Source organism: Prosopis cineraria, unplaced genomic scaffold, assembly GCF_029017545.1.
Source record: "Prosopis cineraria cultivar Desert tree isolate PC_DT_omini unplaced genomic scaffold, ASM2901754v1 PC11, whole genome shotgun sequence".
In the NCBI taxonomy this organism is placed as follows: Eukaryota; Viridiplantae; Streptophyta; class Magnoliopsida; order Fabales; family Fabaceae; genus Prosopis; species Prosopis cineraria.
In genome coordinates this window covers 5222217-5241718 of record NW_026555342.1, presented here as the reverse complement: position 1 = coordinate 5241718, position 19502 = coordinate 5222217, and the positions used below count along the sequence as shown (strand labels likewise).

The following is a 19502-nucleotide window of genomic DNA, read 5'->3' as shown; positions in this document are numbered from 1 at the left end:
ACATTTATTGATAATTAAAATATTTTTTCCAGCCAACATGGTTGAGGATGGCTTCAAGTGCATTATTGGCATTGTGTTTTTTAAAGTAACATTGATGAGAAAATCATTTAATACCAATAGTATTTAATGACTTCTAAAGTACCCTTATTTTTCTCTTTTTTTTAATAAAAAAAACCAGCGAATATCTTGGAGTTAAAGAATTTAGCAGGGGATAGATTAATTCGAGAAAGACCACAAAATAAAAACATGGTTTTATCACCACATATTAAACGCAACTAAACTCTTAATACTTAAGCCGAGGCCTTTAATGAAATTGGAGCAATCTCCTATAAGTTAAAACAAACACGTGCTTGTGTTTTATTGATATAGAGATTAAGCCCACATTTCCTATATTTTACTATTATTTATCATGCTGAGTGTTGTTTATTGTAAGATAAACTAAATGTAAATCTAATGTTTTTTCAATATATTTTTAAGATAATACCTCTTTTATTGTTACATACATACAATAACAATAACAACAACAACAAGCCTTTATCTCACTAGGTGGGGTCGGCTACATGGATTGCAAGACGCCATTGTGCTCTATCATTTATCAAGCTTTTAGGAATATTATTAATTAAGAGATCGCGTTCAACAACTTCCAAGAGTGTTCTCTTAGGCCTTCCTCTACCTCTCTTAATCGGACTCAAAGTTATATGTTCCACTCTTCTCACTGGTGCCTCCCTTGGTCTTCTTTGTACATGCCCAAACCATCTCAACCGATTTTCTACCATTTTTTCCTCAATAGGTGCCACCCTCACTTTTTCGCGTATGTGCTCATTTCGAATTTTATCTTTACGTGTATGTCCGCACATCCATCGTAACATTCTCATCTCTGCTACTCCAACTTTATGCTCTTGCTGTCCCGTTAGAGCCCAGCATTCACTATTATATAACATTGCCGGTCTGATAGCAGTGCGATAAAACTTTCCTTTAAGTTTATTAGGCACCTTACGGTCACAAATAACTCCTTTAGCTTTTCTCCAATTAAACCACCCAGCTTGAATTCTATGTGAAATATCTCCACTGATTTCGCCATCATTTTGAATAATGGCTCCCAAATATCTAAACTTTTCCACTTGAGGTATAATTTGATCTCCCAATTTCACTTCCAAATTATTTTCGAATAGTCATTTACCAAATTTACAATATAAATATTCCGTCTTACTTCTACTCAGACGAAAACCTTTCGACTCCAATGTCCTCCTCCATAACTCAAGTTTGCAGTTAACCTCTTCTCTTGTCTCTGCTATAAGAACTATATCATCCGCGAAGAGCATACATTTCGGGATTTCCTCTTGAATATGTTCCATCAAAACATTTAAAATCAAGTTGAACAAATAAGGACTCAGAGATGATCCCTGATGTAGTCCAATCTTTATAGGAAAATCCTTTGTTTGACCACTAGGCGTTCTTATACTAGTTTTTACCCCCTCATACATATCTTGTATGGCTTTAATATAAGCAATCCGTACTTCCTTTTTTTCCAACGCTTTCCAAAGCACTTCTCTTGGTATACGGTCATAAGCTTTTTCCAAATCAATAAAAACCATATGTAGATCTTTATCTTTACAACGATACTTTTCATTAATCCCCTTAGTAGATAAATTGCCTCTGTAGTTGATCTACCTGGTATAAAACCAAATTGATTCTCAAAAATACTTGTCTCCAATCTCAACCTGTGCTCAATTACTTTCTCCCACAATTTCATTGTGTGGCTCATGAGTTTAATCCCTCTATAGTTAGTACAATTCTGAATATCTCCTTTATTTTTATAAATAGGAATTAATGTACTTCTCCTCCACTCATCAGGCATTTTCTTGGACCGTAAAATCACATTAAATAACTTAGTTAACCATCTCACCCCTTCTTCACCTAAACATTTCCACGCTTCGATAGATATACAATCAGGTCTATTGGCTCTACCATTTGCCATTTTCTTAAGAGCTTCCTTTACCTCCTTATCACGTATTATTCGATAGAATGACAAATTTTGTTCTCCTTTACCAGTTACTAAATCCTCTAAGTTACTAGATGAATCCTCTCCATCATTGAAAAGTTTAGAAAAATAAGTCTCCCATCTATTTTTAATTTCATTATCTGTAACTAAAATTCTTCCCTCTTCATCCTTAATACACCTTACCTGTTCTAGATCTCTTGATTTTCTTTCCCTACTCTTGGCAATCTTATAAATATTTTGCTCTCCTTCTTTCGTCTCAAGGTTCTTATAAAATTCTTCAAAAGCTTTAGAACGAGCTTTACCCACAGTTCTCTTAGTTTCCTTCTTAGCCATACGGTACCTCTCCCAATTTTCCTCATTGTTACACAAATGTATGGCTTTAAAACAGTTCTTTTTATACTTGATTTTGTCCTGTACACTATTATTCCACCACCAAGACTCCTTATCTCTCGGACCAGAACCTTTCGATTCTCCCAAAATTACTTTTGCAACCTCCCGTATCTTTTTCGCCATATCCTCCCATATGATGTTACCACTTCCCTGAGAATCCCAAATTCCTTTATCCAAAAGCTTTCGCTTGAAAATATCTTGCTTCTCACCTTTTAATTGCCACCACCTAATCCTTGGTGTTATTACTTGTCGACGTTTTTGGATTTTACTCATAATACACACATCAAGGACTAAGACCCTATGTTGTGTCGTTACAGCATTTCCGGGGATCACCTTACAATTTTTACAAAGTTTTCTATCTGTGTTCCTAACCAAAAGAAAATCAATCTGTGACCTTGATGCTCCACTTTTGTAAGTGATGAGATGCTCATCTCTCTTCTTGAAACAAGTGTTGGCAATCTTAAAATCATACGCCAATGAGAAATCAAGAAGAGTTTGTCCTTCATTGTTTAGCTCTCCAAAACCAAAACCACCATGCACCCTCGCATACTGACCAGCTTCCCTCCCGACATGCCCATTAAAGTCTCCTCTAATAAAAATCTTTTCACTCTGTGGTATGTGTCGAATCAACCCCTCCAGATCCTCCCAAAATAATTCCTTAAGACTGGCTTCTGTCCCGACTTGCGGCGCATAAGCGCTAACAATATTAACAGTCTCACGTCCAATTATCATTTTTAAAGAAATAATTCTGTCTCCAATTCTGCTAACTTCTACAACGTTCTTCTTCCACTCTTTATCTATAATGATACCTACTCCATTGCGTGCACTTACTTTTCCTGTATACCAAAGTTTGAAACCTTGAATATCCTTAGCTTCTTCTCCACGCCATTTTGTTTCTTACAAGCAAAGGATATTGATTTTCCTTTGAATCATAACCCCTACAACCTCTACAGATTTAAAATTTAATGTCCCAACATTCCAAGTACTAAATCTAATTTTGCTCTTATGGACTAACTTCTTTAGCCGCGTGCGTCCAGAATGACGCAGTAGCCCTTGCTCATTTAACACTACATCCGGGCGCCGATGCAGCGGCTCTAACTCACTTATCACTGTACTCGAGTCATGCAGCGCGTTACTTACGGGCAACGACCTAGCATTAACATTATAACGTCTATTGTCCATGTTCATGATAGATTCAACAAATTTTTTGCATTGGCTGTTGATGGCCTAACACAACCCTCCTCCTTTACCCGGGCTTGGGACCGGCTATAAACATAGGCGGAGTTATTGTTACATACATACATATTAACAAATTCATATTAGTCATCTGATTGTTTTTGTTTTTTTCGGATAAGTTGTATGATTGTATCTATTTTTATGGAGGTAGAAGTTGCATAATTTTGTGACTAGAGAATGGGAATAGAAACAAGATTGATTATGTGAAATTTGGTAGCTCAAAAGTAATGTTCAATAAAATTTAGAAAATTCAAACAAAAGTAAAATAAAAAACATAAGAAATTATTCTGATTAACCGAAGGGCACTTAGTTCAATTAATTAAGAAAGTTAAATTAACTTATTCTGAAATCTTAAATTTAAATCTTTGAATATATAATCATGTTAAATAAATATATCAAAAGACATTCCTAAAATATCCAAAAGCTACCATTGGTAATAACATCCCCCAGTGAGGGCTCGGGTTAGGTTGAGCTAAAGGCAATAGCCCCAAATTTTGCATAGCAAGGTTTGGATTAGTCTGCCATTGCAAGTAAACATATGTTTAAAATATGCACGGATCAAAATACATCACCTTATTCATTCTAATGAGTTTGCAAGCTGACACTTATAAGATATTTTTATTGCTTTTTACCTAGCAATTTAAATCTTAAATGAGATATAATCTAGGAGGATAAATTAGCAAATTACTCATTAAATTTTTGATTTAATAACACCATAGATCATAAACTCATTTATGATTCAAATTGTTCCATAAATTCTTGAAAACGGTATAATTTAGCCTCCTGCCATTAACAAAAGTTAGCTTTAAACATTAGTTGACTATAAATTGATGGAACAGAACATTAAAATTTAAAAAAAGACAAAAAATTACAACAAATGATTTAAAAATTACAAATAATGGCACAAAAAGGATCAATTTTTTTTGATAATTTTCTATAATTTTTGAAATCCTTTCATGTTATTTTTAGTTAACTAATGATCAAAGTTGACCTTTGTTAATAATAGAAATAGATTACACTATTTTTAAAAGCTGAAAGAATAATTTGTACAATAAATAAGTTTATAATCTAGATATTGTTAATTTAAAGTTCAAGGAATAATTTATTTATTTATCGATAATTGTAAATAAGACATTTACTGGAACCTAACTATTATTAATTATTTCTTTTAAGACTTAAAAGTTATTCTTAATTTTGAATGTTTTAAAAGTTAGACTGAATGTTGCATTGAAAATTTCAGTATCTTTTAATTTTTATGGTCTAACAAATACAACTAGCTGATCGAACAAATAACATAAAAACTTAATAAAAAATAATATTAAATATATATAAGAAATAAATTCACAGTATGTATATTTATTAATAAAATAACATAACAAGATCATAAATTAATAATATTATAAATTATAATTTATAACTTGACAAATATAGTAGATCAATTTTGATTAAATTAAATATGAGTAGGGGCAAAAAAATGAGTAGGATTAAAAATATATTTATATTTACATCTATAATTAATTATCCATATACTTTAAGAAAAATGGTATTAAATTATATTATGTTTATGTGAAGAGTCCAAAAATGAATTTTACTTTCACTAGGATTTAATTTTGAATTTTTCTGACTTTTTAAAAATCTTTTAGCTTATTTTATATAAGGTTTCTTGTTACAATTTTCAACTGAACCCTGATTCCAATTCGTTTTTTTTTTTTTTTTTTGGTTGGGGGCTAATAACCCTGATTTCAATCCAATAAAAGCTCAATTTCAATTCAATTTGGATCCAGGTTATCGGTTTTTGTGGATAGTCCACCCATGGATCCAATTTTGAGAACATCTTGTTCTCTTATTACGAAATTCAAACCGAGGCCGGACAGATCACAAATAAGTGATCGCTTTTCCAACAATACCTTTCATCTACATTTAGTTACGCAAACTCCAAGTTAAGGCATTGTGTTAGCCGCCGCTCTAGTCATTCAGTGTTGGTCTTTCTTTAACCACTTGGACCCTTCAAGATTTGCATTTTGCAGAGCTGACAGGACAGGACAGCAACCGATCTCATTTTCTTTGCCCATTAAATATCCTTCAAAGTTTAAAGTTAAAACCTGTGTGCGCGTGCGGATGCCGTGTCGTGTTTAGATTGAGACAAAAATCTGCATTTGCACATTGCTCTTCGTACTCGATGGAGATATTTTTTAATGTTAGTGAGTAGAGCCTAATTTTTATTATGATTGCTAAAAAAAAAATCACCACAAAAAAATTTAAAACTTGTAAATAATAGAACTAACATTTCAACTATTCTTTCTTTCTTTCTTTTTCTTTGGTATTAAATTATTCTACTCTAGGCCAATCATAAAAAACAAGTGACAATAAAATTTAACTATCAATTGTTTCTTATAAATAAGCCAAAGTAGTAGCTAAGTTAGCATTTTGGTCTGAAGTCTCATTCCTCTGTAAATTTTCTTGTGTACTGATAAAAAGATCATCAACCTCTTGAATCATGGAACAAGCTAAGCAGAAGTACTTTTGATACCTATCCAATATCGCAGAAAATTACTATGTATATAAGATCAACAAAAATGTTCTCCATATTCATAAGAAAGAAAAAAAATTTCATTTTTCAATGTGAATTTAACACAACCAGAGTAAACTACTAAATGAACTATCCATTGGTTTAATTATTTATACTGAATAATTTATATAGCTTTGTTAATATTCTTTCCACCTCCATGTCGATCCTAGAGTAGTAGAATTGAAATAGAAAAGAGATCAACATCAAAGAAAGCAGCTTTCATAACTCCATAGTTACCAAAAGAAGCCTTTCGTATATGGTCCTGTTCATCCGGATATTTTAAATGTCAAAATACATCTAAAACACCGAATAACTAATATCCATGAAAGATTAATATTGCACAAAGATGGATCAGAAGTTACAAGCTTCTAGTTTGTCATATATAGTTTGCAAGCGGATCATCTACCTTGGATCTCTCGAGTTTGTAGGGAGTGTGCTTAATATCTTATTTTTCATATGGATTTATTTTCCCTAAAAGGGTCAGAATCAGATAATAAGGAAAGAAACTGGCAACAGAAATTGGTTCAGGAACAAGTCAAACAAAATTTAATGTTCATCAATAACACTAAAATTTTTCAAGGTGCACTACAAATTACAATGTGTATTTTGTATCTTTTCCAGCTCTATATGATTACAACCTACCTAAATCTAAAGATTAAAAGACAAAAAAAAGGTGGGGGGAGATGGCTGAAGGCAGAGAGAGCTAGAAGTGGACCAGTCTCCATGACCTCGCCTTTTCAAAGTCTATAAACAAGCACATGAATGCCTGGCACATCTTCTAGCGATGCACTGCTAGTCCTTGCTGATGTTCAACAATTGACATTGATCCATTAAGAAAACACGCAATTAACTGATGGGCTATGTCAGCATGTCCATCAAAAATTAACGTACCTGATCACAATTTTTGATCCCTTGCAGTAATGGATGGATTCAGCATAGAGAGAAGTTACAGGAGTTAGAATCCCCTCGTTGGATCCAGACTCGCATGGAGGACTAATGAACAGTGACCCGCAAACTTGTATCGTCTGACTCATGCAAAAGTCTCTATTCAGGGACTAAAGCATCAATGTGTATATTTTTCAGGGACTGATTCTTGCATTTTCAAAGTCTATAGCCATGCAAATGCTTGGCCCACCTTCTAGCCATATAGGGGTCATGAAAATCCCAACTTTCAACACAGCTAGTCCTCCCAACTGGGTTCATATTCATCCCCGTCTCCTCCACATCAGCCTCTATAACACCTGCACCTTTATCATGGTCTCCAATGCCAACAACAATTTCCCCTGTTCTTCTAACACACTCATCAATCTCACCTTCAACGTAACTATATTCCACATACACATGTGAGCACTCACCCAAGTCTAGCAAAACTCTCCTTTCTTCTCCGCCTCTTAGCTCACCAATTCGTATGACCCTCCCACTGCCAAGTTCCTCCCCAGCCCCACATATTCTCAACTGTATTTCCCTCACAATCCCTCCCAGGACCTTTGCTAAGAACTCCTCAAACTCATTTATCACAAATCCATTTGAAGCACCATATCCAAATCCAACATGAAAGCGATGGATGGGGGTTGATGGCAGCTCCATGCTAACAGCATGGTATGGCCTTGTAGGGTTATCGGATAAATGCAAGATGCAAGATTCTGGGTTCTTGTGGACACGATCCTCAAGTATTTTGATCCCCTTCTTCAAACCCTCGGCAGGATCAGCTTGCCCCATGTAAAAGAGACGGTCAATAACTTGAAGGGCAGTACGTTTGCCATAGGATGTCATTCGCCTTAAGGGGAAGACACGAGCTGCAGCTGAGGAATACGTGACTATGGCCAAGCGATCTATCTGTCTGAGGGAGAAAACTACCAAGCCATAGATTGTTTGAGAAGCCTTAGGTGTGGTCCATTGGGGCTAGCCACCAAGACTAAGTCAGTAGCTCGTTCGTGAGCCAGTTCTACTGAGAGATAAGCTCTGTTTAAGGAGGGATATGTAACGTAAGGTGGTGAATGAGAGAGTGAAGAGGAGCTGCAGGTTAAAGGATGATGCGAGGGATGACAAGGACTTGAGGCATTCTTAGACAATAGCAAAGCCGGGTGGAAGCTTGGTGGTGGTGCACTAGAAGGTGGAATAGGTGCTAGAGAGAAACATAGCTTGGGACTTTCAGGCATGTTATCAGGCTCGACAGGGTCATCATCATCATAGCGGACAGCGCGAAGAAGTGAGTGGCGGTGAACACGAAAGGTGGCAATGGAATCATCAAGGATTCGCAGGATGGGATCACTTTGATTACAAGAGTTGAAAGAATTGTAGCGGGTGTTGTTCAGATTTCGAGGGAGCTGGGTCCAATAAGCACGGCAGATGGGACAAGTGACACTGCCATGGCGGACATTGGAAGAAATGCAGGCAAAATGGAAAGCATGCGAGCATTGAGCAGTGAATATGGCTTGACCGGGACTGCAGCCCTTGCTGGTGTAACTCAAAGGATCTAAACATATTGCACACAGATTCTGCAATTGGTGTAAACAAAGAAAGCAAATGGAGTCAGCATAACAACCTATGCAGGAAAACACACTCATCCACAACTGAGTAAATGTTGCGTTACAACTTCGAGTACAGAATGAGATTTGATTCTGAAATGCAATTGTGCTTCGACATAACTGAAGACTCTGTTTTGGGAATATGTAGGTTTATCTGGGATATATTAATACGTAGCTGGGTACAATGCCTAATGGAAATTGGCTCCCCAAACTTGGTTTATTAAATATTGGTAAATTATACTCTACTCTACTAGGTTCACCAACAAATGAAAACAGCCGCTGTTTGTTACTTGATAGTAGGGTCAGTCAAACTTTTTGTGTGAAAAAATTTCTGAGAATTGATGCTCAATCAAGAAGATATAGATTGTGTCTATCAAAAAAGTCCCCCCTCTCTAATATATTTAATTGATAATTAAGTCTATCAAAAATAAGTAGAATACTGTAAGTTAATCTAAAATAAGCATATAAATATATATCAAATAAATATCTTTAGAAAGATAATAACTCTAAGAGATATATATATATATATATATATTATTTACTATAATATTTAAAAATATTCCCGCTTATCTTTTTCTTTTTCTTTTTTATGAAACCCTTATCTAATCTTTGTTATAAAGAGAATCATTAACTGAAAATTCTCTTAAAAAATTATTATTTGTAATCTAGAGAAAGCGAAACTTCCCAACCTTTATATGGAACTAATTCTTGGCTTCACTAATGCGCAAGACGCACAGGCTTTGACATGCAAAAATCCTTGATTTAAATCTTTAATACGTTTGGTGGTCCAAATGAAATTTTTGAAACATAAATAAATCTTTTGCCCATATTGACAAATCTAATGATGAGAAAAAGAGAAGAATAAAGAAAGGTGGCGCTATTCAATTGCAAAATTTAGCATTATCAAGGAGGAAAGCAAAAGGAAAAGGGAAAAACAGAGCGTAGTTGAAGGTCGAAACTTGAGACCATTGGATTCATGGATTGTGATTTTTAAAGTAGTTCCAGAATCCAAATACACAAAACCCGAGAACGGGTTTTCGTCCCAAAAAAAAAAAAAACCCCCGACAACGGAGGAAGCAGAAAATTGTGAGAACGGCAGAACCTTTTAACATAAAAGCAGTGGATTTCAGTCCAAGACTGTCTTTAATCCTGAATTTCAGGGGAGAAAGGATTTTTTTTTTTTTTTTTTGGTTTATACCATCACCAGTTTACCTCCGGAGAATGTCAATAATAATATTTAACAAAGAAAACTGGTGTTGGGTTGATTGAAGGAATTGCAAGACAAATTACCTTATTAGGAAGCTCATTGTTAGTGTTCTTGGGGGTGATTGTACAATCTGATTCTTCCACTATCTCCCCTGGGGAATTGTGCGTCGTTGACGGAGATACTGAAGAAGGATGAGAGATCTGCCACAATGCACGAAAGCAACAACTGTCAAATTCTATTCTTAAATCCTAATAATGTTGTTTCCCGGATAAAGAATACCGAAATCACCAAGTAACTTAAGAAATATTGGAAAATCACAGTGAAAACGACTAATTACGCTAAATTCCTTGAGTAAAACACCATTAGAAAAGTTAATTCTAGGGAAGGAAATTCAAAAAGAGCAATTGCAAGAACACATGCAACAGCAAAACCTAGAAAAGAGGGAGCGTTCTCAATGATTGTACCAACATTCTTAATTTTGTTGAGTTTTTTAACAGAGAGGAAAAGGAGAAAGAATAAACATTGGCATCATCTACTTAATTCTGAAAATGGAAGAGCAATTTGCAGCTGTTTCCAGAAAAGACAGTCATACTTTAAGTTTCAGACTGCCAAACTTCTTTAACAGTGGAAGCCACAGGCAAGTTCTCGAAGCAAATGGAACAAATTCATAGTTGGTACATTCAAGAAAGAAGGCACCGTGAAAACGCATTAACCTACTAGCATTTGTGGGAACTACGAACGAAAGCCTGCAGTTCCAGTATCAACATTCTTAATTCCATTGAATATTATAATGAGAGAGAATAGCTATATAAAAAGGGTCATTTATCCACCACCAATTCGAAAAAAATAGAAGAGCAGTTCGCTGTTCTTTTCTGAAAACAAAGTCAAGCTTTCCAGTTTCGGTAAGTTCAAAATGTGAAGCATCTTCAACAGTAAGAACTACAGAGAAACCCACTAATCTGACAAAAAACCAAAAAAAAAAAAGAAAAGAAAAAGAATGAATGAGCCATTGCTAATCAAGCAACCAACGATCAGAAAAATTCGAAAAATCAAACTGGGGAAAAGATGAAGGCAACAAGCATTTGCGGAAAGAAGATGAAGCTTTCAGGCCTCAATTCAAAATGCAAAATCGTTGTCAACGACGAGAAGAAGTAGCGGGAGAAAGAAACCAATTGCGGCGATAAAACAAAGAAAGAGAAGGTATGATTACAGAGTGTGGATCGACGAGAGGTTTTCTTCTGGAGAAGGAGCCACAAGCGGAAGTGGCAGCAAGAACGACCTTCATTGCAGCTTGCCTGAGCGTGGACGATGATCTTCTTCTTCGTTCTCCTTCTCCCATTGTGTTATCTAAGCTTATAGGATTGTGACGCAGAGAGCAACCAAAAGAGAAGAAGGTCGGAGTCGGAGGTAGACAAAGCGCTCTGCCAGATTCACCAGTTGTCTCTGCTTTCTCCCCACCTGGCTTCCGTTCCTTTTCTAATATAAACTCACTATTAATATTAACTACTGATATTAATACACACACGCACACACCACTCAGGTAAGAACAATTATTCACACCACATGAATGGTTATGAAAACTTCTACATTTTGCACCAAACACAAAATAACTGAGTTATTCATGTATATATTTTTATATTTTATATTGATAATTTATTGGAAGAATGATAAATAAATCTCATGAAAATAAACAAATAATAAAAAACTATTATGAAATAGAATAATTACTTTGAAGTCTCTTAAAATTTGTCTAATACAATTTTTTTGTAAAATTATGTTTTTGATCTCCAATAAAATAGGGAATCTATTTAATCTTAAAATAATAGAAAAATAAATTAATTTACTCTTTGTTTTAAAGGAGGAATGCATAAATTCAACAAATTTTAGTAGATAGGGATGTGATTTTTCATCTTCAAAACTTAATAAAAATTGAAAAAAATGAAATAAATAATCGTAATAATTTCCAAGAAATTTAATTAAATTTGTTCTATAATTTTGAAATCATTTTCTCCGCATGGGTTGGGTTTCAAAACCTATTGTTACGGAAAAAAATTATATATTTATTGTTGTCCTTCTTAGATGCATACATTTTTAGATTAGCATACATTTTGTACTTAGATGCATACATTTTTAGATTAGTATACATTTTGTATCCAATCTATATTAATAAAAGATAAGAAATGATTAAATTTATTTTTGTCGTAGTAATGTTTGTGTGTTATATATACAATTTTGGTGACTATTGTGTGATATATTTCTTTCGTTAAAAAATATAAAGTATTTTTAATTGAATTTCACATCCAATAAAGTTATTACTTACTTTCAAACTAGCTCCATCTTTTCATATTTATTCCTATTAAACACTTTATAATTAATATAAAGTTATTATCAATAGGGGCACTTTTAAAAAAAGATAATAATTACATCTCAAAAGACTAAAAATATCTTATATTTTTAAATATTTAACTTCTCAAAAAAAATCTTATATTTTTAAATGGAGGAAGTATCTAATAAAAATTTTTAATAATCAACTAATTTAAAATTAATTGAAGTTGACGATAAAATTCTTATCGCTTAAATAAATTATTAAGCTTCGAGTCACAATTTTTGGGTAAACAATAATTTAATTAAGGAATGTTCAAATTTTTCCTTAATAATATATCAGGAGATAATCTCAACAGAGCTTATTCATTATGCTTTAAAAAAAAAAACTGATACAAACAGGGAGGGTTGGAGCTGCTTAGGCTAAAGATTAGAACATGACAAAAGTAATTAGAAAACTAATCATGACATAGACTATTAATAATTAACTAATCCAGAAACAGGAGGCAAGGGCTGGTACCGCCATCAAAGGGTATTGAAAATTTCTTAATATTAATTTTTTCAAAAATGATGTAATATTAAATGGGAATACATCCAATACGTATTTTAAAAAAAGTAAGTAGGGATTGAGAGAGAGAGAGAGGGAGAGATGATGGTTGAAGTGGATGGATGAGAGAGGGCATGGGAGAGAAAAGAAGGGGGTCCTTTTCAAAGACAATGAAATTATTCGAGGGGCCCACCCACGATACTTGATTGACCACATTTTCTTCTTTTCAACAATAATAACAATAATAGTGTTTGGACCACTCTAATTTTAATTTTCGTCTTCCTTTTTTCACATTTTTCCTTCTTAACCAAAGCCTAATTCCCCACCCTTTGATTTCTTGCATGTTTGCAAAGGTGAATAAGTAATTTATTTAGGCTAAATCTGGTCAACTTTATTTCTTTTTTAATTTCTCTTTTATTTAAATATTTTTAATCAAAAAGTTTAGCCAATTTAGATCTAATGCGGACAATTTAACTCCAATATGTGTTTTCTTTTTTTTTTTAGGTTGCCCAAGATATTTTTATAGTCGATAATTATAAGATTAATCTTTTTAAGAATTTAAGTGTGAATCTTAGAATGATGTTTGAGGGGTCCATGTTGCTACTATTTGTGTCATATCTACTTGATCCAATATGCACTTTCTATGCATTTTTATAAATTTATTCACAATTTAAATTCATTAGAATACTTTTACATACTTGAACGTAAGTTGGATGTAAGTTTAGTTTATTCAAATTTTGTTAAATTCTCCTTCATTTTAGTTTCTTTGATTAAAAAATTAGGCAAAATAAATTTAATTTTCATAATTCAAATCAAAATTGTGCTCATTTTCTATGATAGCAAATTATCATTTTTAAACATTTAGATTTAATTACGATGTAATGCAATTCAAATGTGTCCTTATTTTTAACAGGACCCTAACTAATTCATATTGAACCAGATAAAAAAAATTAGGCAAAAGCTCTACCACTAACACTGTTATATTTTTAGAATTTGAACTCATGACCATTAAAAAGATACTTTTTAAAAAATTGAATGCTTAACAATGCTACATTTTTCACTATTTTAAAGTATAATCAATATACTTTTTCCAAAGGTACTTGTATTAAATAAATTATTTTATATTTATTTTAAAATAAAATATTTTATAAATAAAAATAAATATAAAAAAATTGTGTAAGTTAAAAATAAATAACTATTTTATTAAAAGATTATATTCAATTAAAAATATTTTATATTTTTAAATAGAGGGGTATAATTGTCTTATTAGTTGAACCAAAAATTAGGAGGTTTATTGTTAACTTAATTGTCAACATTTTTATTATTAAATTCACATGCTACAATTTTTTAATATGCCGTGGCTCCAAAATCTAGGCGGTATGCTATAGGTGATTATGGAACATGATGACCATTCAAAGATGAGATTAATGATGATAACATTGTACCACTGTGCTTCATTGGTGAATTACTTGTTCACTAAACATGAACTGTAACTTTTTATATTATAAATATTATAATATCATGTTTTTACAGATAAATAATATCATTGGTAAAAAAAATTATATTAAATATTAGAGCAGCATTGACTTTTATATTTCTCTCAAAAATACCATTGCTTATGCTGAGGTGACATTTTTCCCAAGATTCAAATGTCAAAACCTATATTATTGATTGATGTATGAAACAAAATATTATTTTCGAGAAAAATGTTGGCAAAAAAAGAAAAAAAACATAAATATAGGGTGGTAGTAAGATTGAAAATTTAAAAAGAGAGAGGAGGAAAAAAGAGTCAAAAGATTTCCCAAGGTATGGGGGAATGACCGTTATGTTTAAATTTGAAAGGTTTAGTAATAATTCTATTACATTCCTGGAAAATTGAAGAGCAGTTTTATTTGCAATGAATAAAGTTAACATAAAGAGATCATTAGACGATAATTTTTATGTAATTTTTTTAAAAGTTATAAATCAAAGAGTATATAACTATAACAAAAAAGAGCTTTATTATAAATATACACACATTTAATATGTTTGTTTAATATAATTCAATTTATTGTATGAACGTTTCATATATATATATATATATGTATATATCAAATTTACGTTAAAGTTTTCAAGTGAATTGGCGCCCAAATGCTATTCAAGGCCTGCGTGGGCTCCTCTACAATTGCCTCACCTTTATTCTTTTGAATTTCCGGGCTGATCTTTTGCTCCTTTTAAAAATTACAATTTCAAATTAAATGAGGTTCTTATTGGTGGGAAAAAATTGGATTCACTCATATTTGTTTGAGCAATTCCTAATAAAACAATGAGAATTATTTTTTATTTTATTTTATTTATTCATGTTATTATATGCGTCAAAACTCGAACATTCACGAAAAGTAGAAAATTGACTCCATTTAACATAGGCTTCCCCTAAATGAATTTGAACTAAGACCTCTACGTTATACCCATAAAATATACTTTTGTCTTTTATTATTAAAAAACTATCATTTTTTATTTATTTTTTTAAAATAAAATTACTTATTTCAATAAGCATTTATTATACATTTTTTATCACCTTATAATTTATATTAATGAGAAATAATTAATACATGCTTATGTTACTTAACACATGACATTTTAGTTTAATTTTTTATTTTTAAATATAATTATTATAGTTAACTAACCTTCTTAAACTACGTTATAATTTTTTTCTTACATATAAAAACGAAGGGAGCATTTTACATGTCCTTATTAGAAGGCACATTAATTATTTTACTAAATCAATGAGAGATAATTAAGTTATTAACTTTTCTAAAAATAAAATAAATTTTCAATTTTACCCTTTGAGTAATTTTTTTTAAATTTGTATTACGTTAACTTATAGTTAATAAATTTAAATAGAATAATATTAAAAAATATAATTAATATTCCATCAAATGCATTTGATCAATGATCAAAAACTATTTCTAGAAGACCGCCTTATGTATGGACAGGACGGGGTACAATTTATGTTAGTGGTCTAATATCCTTGAACTTTTTTTTTAATTATTTTTTTGTATGTTTTTGGTAACAAGAAGCGGAACAAAATGTATCATACTTTATAAAGCATATTGTGGACCAAAAAAGAAAAATACTTGAAAGAAAAAGGAAAAGATTATTCAGAAACCACAACAGCTAGCTCCAGTGGCACTTTTATAGGCATGCTTATTTTGTTTTTCTTTTTTCCTCCTGCTCTTTGATCTGAAAAAGGGCACATTGTTCCATTGATGATTGAACCACGATGTGGAAGTGGTAAATGAGACCATAAAATGGCCCTCCTCTTTTTAATGCCTTCTTTTTTCTTCTTATTCTTCTCTTTTCTTTTGTGCTGTCCCGTACAGTCTTCCACCTAAAAAGCAGAGGGCCCCAAATTATCTTCTTTTTTTTGGTTGGCTCACAAGTTAAAAACCATGACAATGATCCCTTAACAAATATGATAATTGGACAATAGTGTATAAATTCACATGAAACAGTCAATAACATTAGAATTCCACACATCAAATTCATGGTTATTGATTAGCATAGATAGGGATACACACAAAAGATTGATAAGTTCTTGAAAAAAAAAATTACATCCAAGGATCTATATCTTAAGGAAAAAAAATTAGATGAAAGAATTAAAACAAAGTTTTAGTTGTTTTCAGGGACCAAAGTCATTATTGATTTGTTTTTAGACAAAAAAATGCTTTAGAATTTTAAGAAAATTATGATTTTAAATAATTTTGTAGTTTCATTTCTAAAGTTTAAAAATAATTCTCTTATAAATAACCTGTAAAACTTGACTTTAGTCATTAGAAATAAACATGACATTAAAGACCTTTCAAACAAAGTTTTCTAACATTGGGGTCCTCAGATACAATTTTCCCTAATTAAACTCTTCCTTCCAAGTGTGTGGCTCCATAAATTTCACAAGTCATAACAGTTTAGGGGGGTCTGGGTCACCATAGATTAAACTAGTACAAATGATTTGTCATAAGCATCAACATATGCCATGAATTTAGCTATTTTTTGTCCATTTCCAAACAATTATGAGCTTCTTCTGTTTCCATAATTTATTGGGTTGTTAAGCAAGCATAGTCTCCCATGTCATGTTCCAAGCAAGACAAAAGGAAGAGAACAAATAACAAGACTTCAAAAATATCCAATTCAATATCTATAACATGATTTTTCTCGGTAATAAAAAACAAAGCACAACCAGACTACTTTCCATGCAGATTCTGGTTTATCCACTAGTTGTGCAAGAGGGGTTATCAAAATTAGACAATAGATAGTTTTCTTCAAAGCAAACGACACCAGAAGGGATTAAAAACGACAATTGCACTAAAGGAAACTGGTGACAGTATTGAAAGCCTCAGAATCTCCTTTTTGGTGACTGAGATGCGTTAAAGCTATCATCAATGAACCTCTCTTGTACATGAAAAGAAGGTAAAGGGGAAAGCTTGTTGCTTGCTAGCCTACAAAGTGAGACTCTGACTAATTGCTTGCTCATGTTGAAATTTGACCAAGTCAAATCCAGTTCCAAAAGGGAATTAGCTCAGATTATGTACTAGGATCTTATCTGTCTAATCTATTCCTAATTTCCGGTCTCTATATATCTGTATAAATTTTCTCAATCATGAACAATCTTTTCTTGATATCTGTACGGTACTTTCCTGTTTCTGGTGCTTGTTATTATTATTAATACAGTTTTGTCATTTTCTAATAATTCTGGCACATTCATTTTTTGTAATGTTAATCACGCGGTGCTTAGATTCCAAAATCAGTTCTGAAAGCTTCAAATATGGACCACAGGATAAAGATAAAGAATGAAAGAGTGATACCTGCACCTTTCAAAAGTCATATGATTATTGCAGGAAAGAACAGGAAATCATTGGCTAATTTGAATTTGATTAGGCCTTTGGAGCTGAACTGTATGCAACATTTTTATTTTTTTATCACTTCACTTACGGGCAACTTCGCCTATGTTTATAGCCGGTCTCAAGCCTGGGTAAAGGAGGAGGGTTGTGTTAGCCATCAACAGCCAATGTAAAACTTTGTTGAATCTATCATGAACATGGACAATAGACGTTATAATGTTAATGCTAGGTCGTTGCCCGTAAGTAACGCATTGCATGGCTCGAGTACAGTGATAAGTGAGTTAGAGCCGCTGCATCGGCGCTCGGATGTAGTGTTAAATGAGCAAAGGCTACCGTGTCATTCTGGACGCACGCGGCTAAAGAAGTTAGTCCATGAGAGCAAAATTAGATTTGGTACTTGGAATGTTGGGACATTGAATTGTAAATCTGTAGAGATTGTAGGGGTTATGATTCAAAGGAAAATCAATATCCTTTGCCTGCAAGAAACAAAATGGTATGGAGAAGAAGCTAAGGATATTCAAGGTTTTAAATTTTGGTATACAGGAAAAGTAAGTGCACGCAATGGAGTTGGCATCATTATAGATAAGGAGTGGAAGAAGAACGTTGTAGAAGTTAGCAGAATTGGAGACAGAATTATTTCCTTAAAAATGATAATTGGACGTGAGATTGTTAATATTGTTAGCGCTTATGCGCCGCAAGTCGGGACAGAAGTCAGTCTTAAGGAATTATTTTGGAGGATTTGGAGGGGTTGATTCGACACATACCACAGAGTGAAAAGATTTTTATTGGAGGAGACTTTAATGGGCATGTTGGGAGGGATGCTGGTCAGTACGCGAGGGTGCATGGTGGTTTTGGTTTTGGAGAGCTAAACAATGAAGGACAAACTCTTCTTGATTTCTCATTGGCGTATGATTTTAAGATTGCCAACACTTGTTTCAAGAAGAGAGATGAGCATCTCATCACTTACAAAAGTGGAGCCTCGAGGTCACAGATTGACTTTCTTTTGGTTGGGAACACAGATAGAAGACTTTGTAAAAATTGCAAGGTGATCCCCGGAGATGTGTAACGACACAACATAGGGTCCTAGTCCTTGATGTGTGTATTATGAGTAAAATCAAAAACGTCGACAAGTAGTAGCACCAAGGATTAGGTGGTGGCAATTAAAAGGTGAGAAGCAAGATATTTTCAAGCGAAATCTTTTGGATAAAAGGAATTTGGGAATCTCAGGGAAATGCTAACATCATGTGGGAGGATATGGCTAAAAAGATACGGGAGGTTGCAAAAGTAGTTTTGGGAGAATCAAAAGGTTCTGGTCCGAGAGATAAGGAGTCTTGGTGGTGGAATAATAGTGTACATGAAAAATCAAGTATAAGAAGAACTGTTTTAAAGCCATACATTTGTGTAACAATGAGAAAAATTGGGAGAGGTACCGCATGGCTAAGAAGGAAACTAAAAGAGCTGTGGGTGAAGCTCGTTCTAAAGCTTTTGAAGAATTTTATAAGAGCCTTGAGACGAAGGAAGGAGAGCGAAATATTTATAAGATTGCCAAGAGTAGGGAAAGAAAATCAAGAGATCTAGAACAGGTAAGGTGTATTAAGGATGAAGAGGGAAGAACTTTAGTTACAGATGATGAAATTAAAAATAGATGGGAGACTTACTTTTCTAAAATTTTCAATGATGGAGAGGGTTCATCTAGTAACTTGGAGGATTTAGTAACTGGTGAAGGAGAACAAAATTTGTCATTCTATCGAATAATACGTGATAAGGAGGTAAAGGAAGCTTTTAAGAAAATGCAAATGGTAGAGCCAACGGACCTGATTGTAT

The 19502-nt window shown here is 32.9% G+C and overlaps 1 pseudogene; it reads right to left on the bottom strand.

Moving 5' to 3' along the window:
- Positions 1 to 6704: 6704 nt before the first annotated feature.
- On the bottom strand, positions 6705 to 11394 carry LOC129286021 (probable E3 ubiquitin-protein ligase WAVH2; annotated as a pseudogene).
- Between the last annotated feature and the right edge of the window lie 8108 nt (positions 11395 to 19502).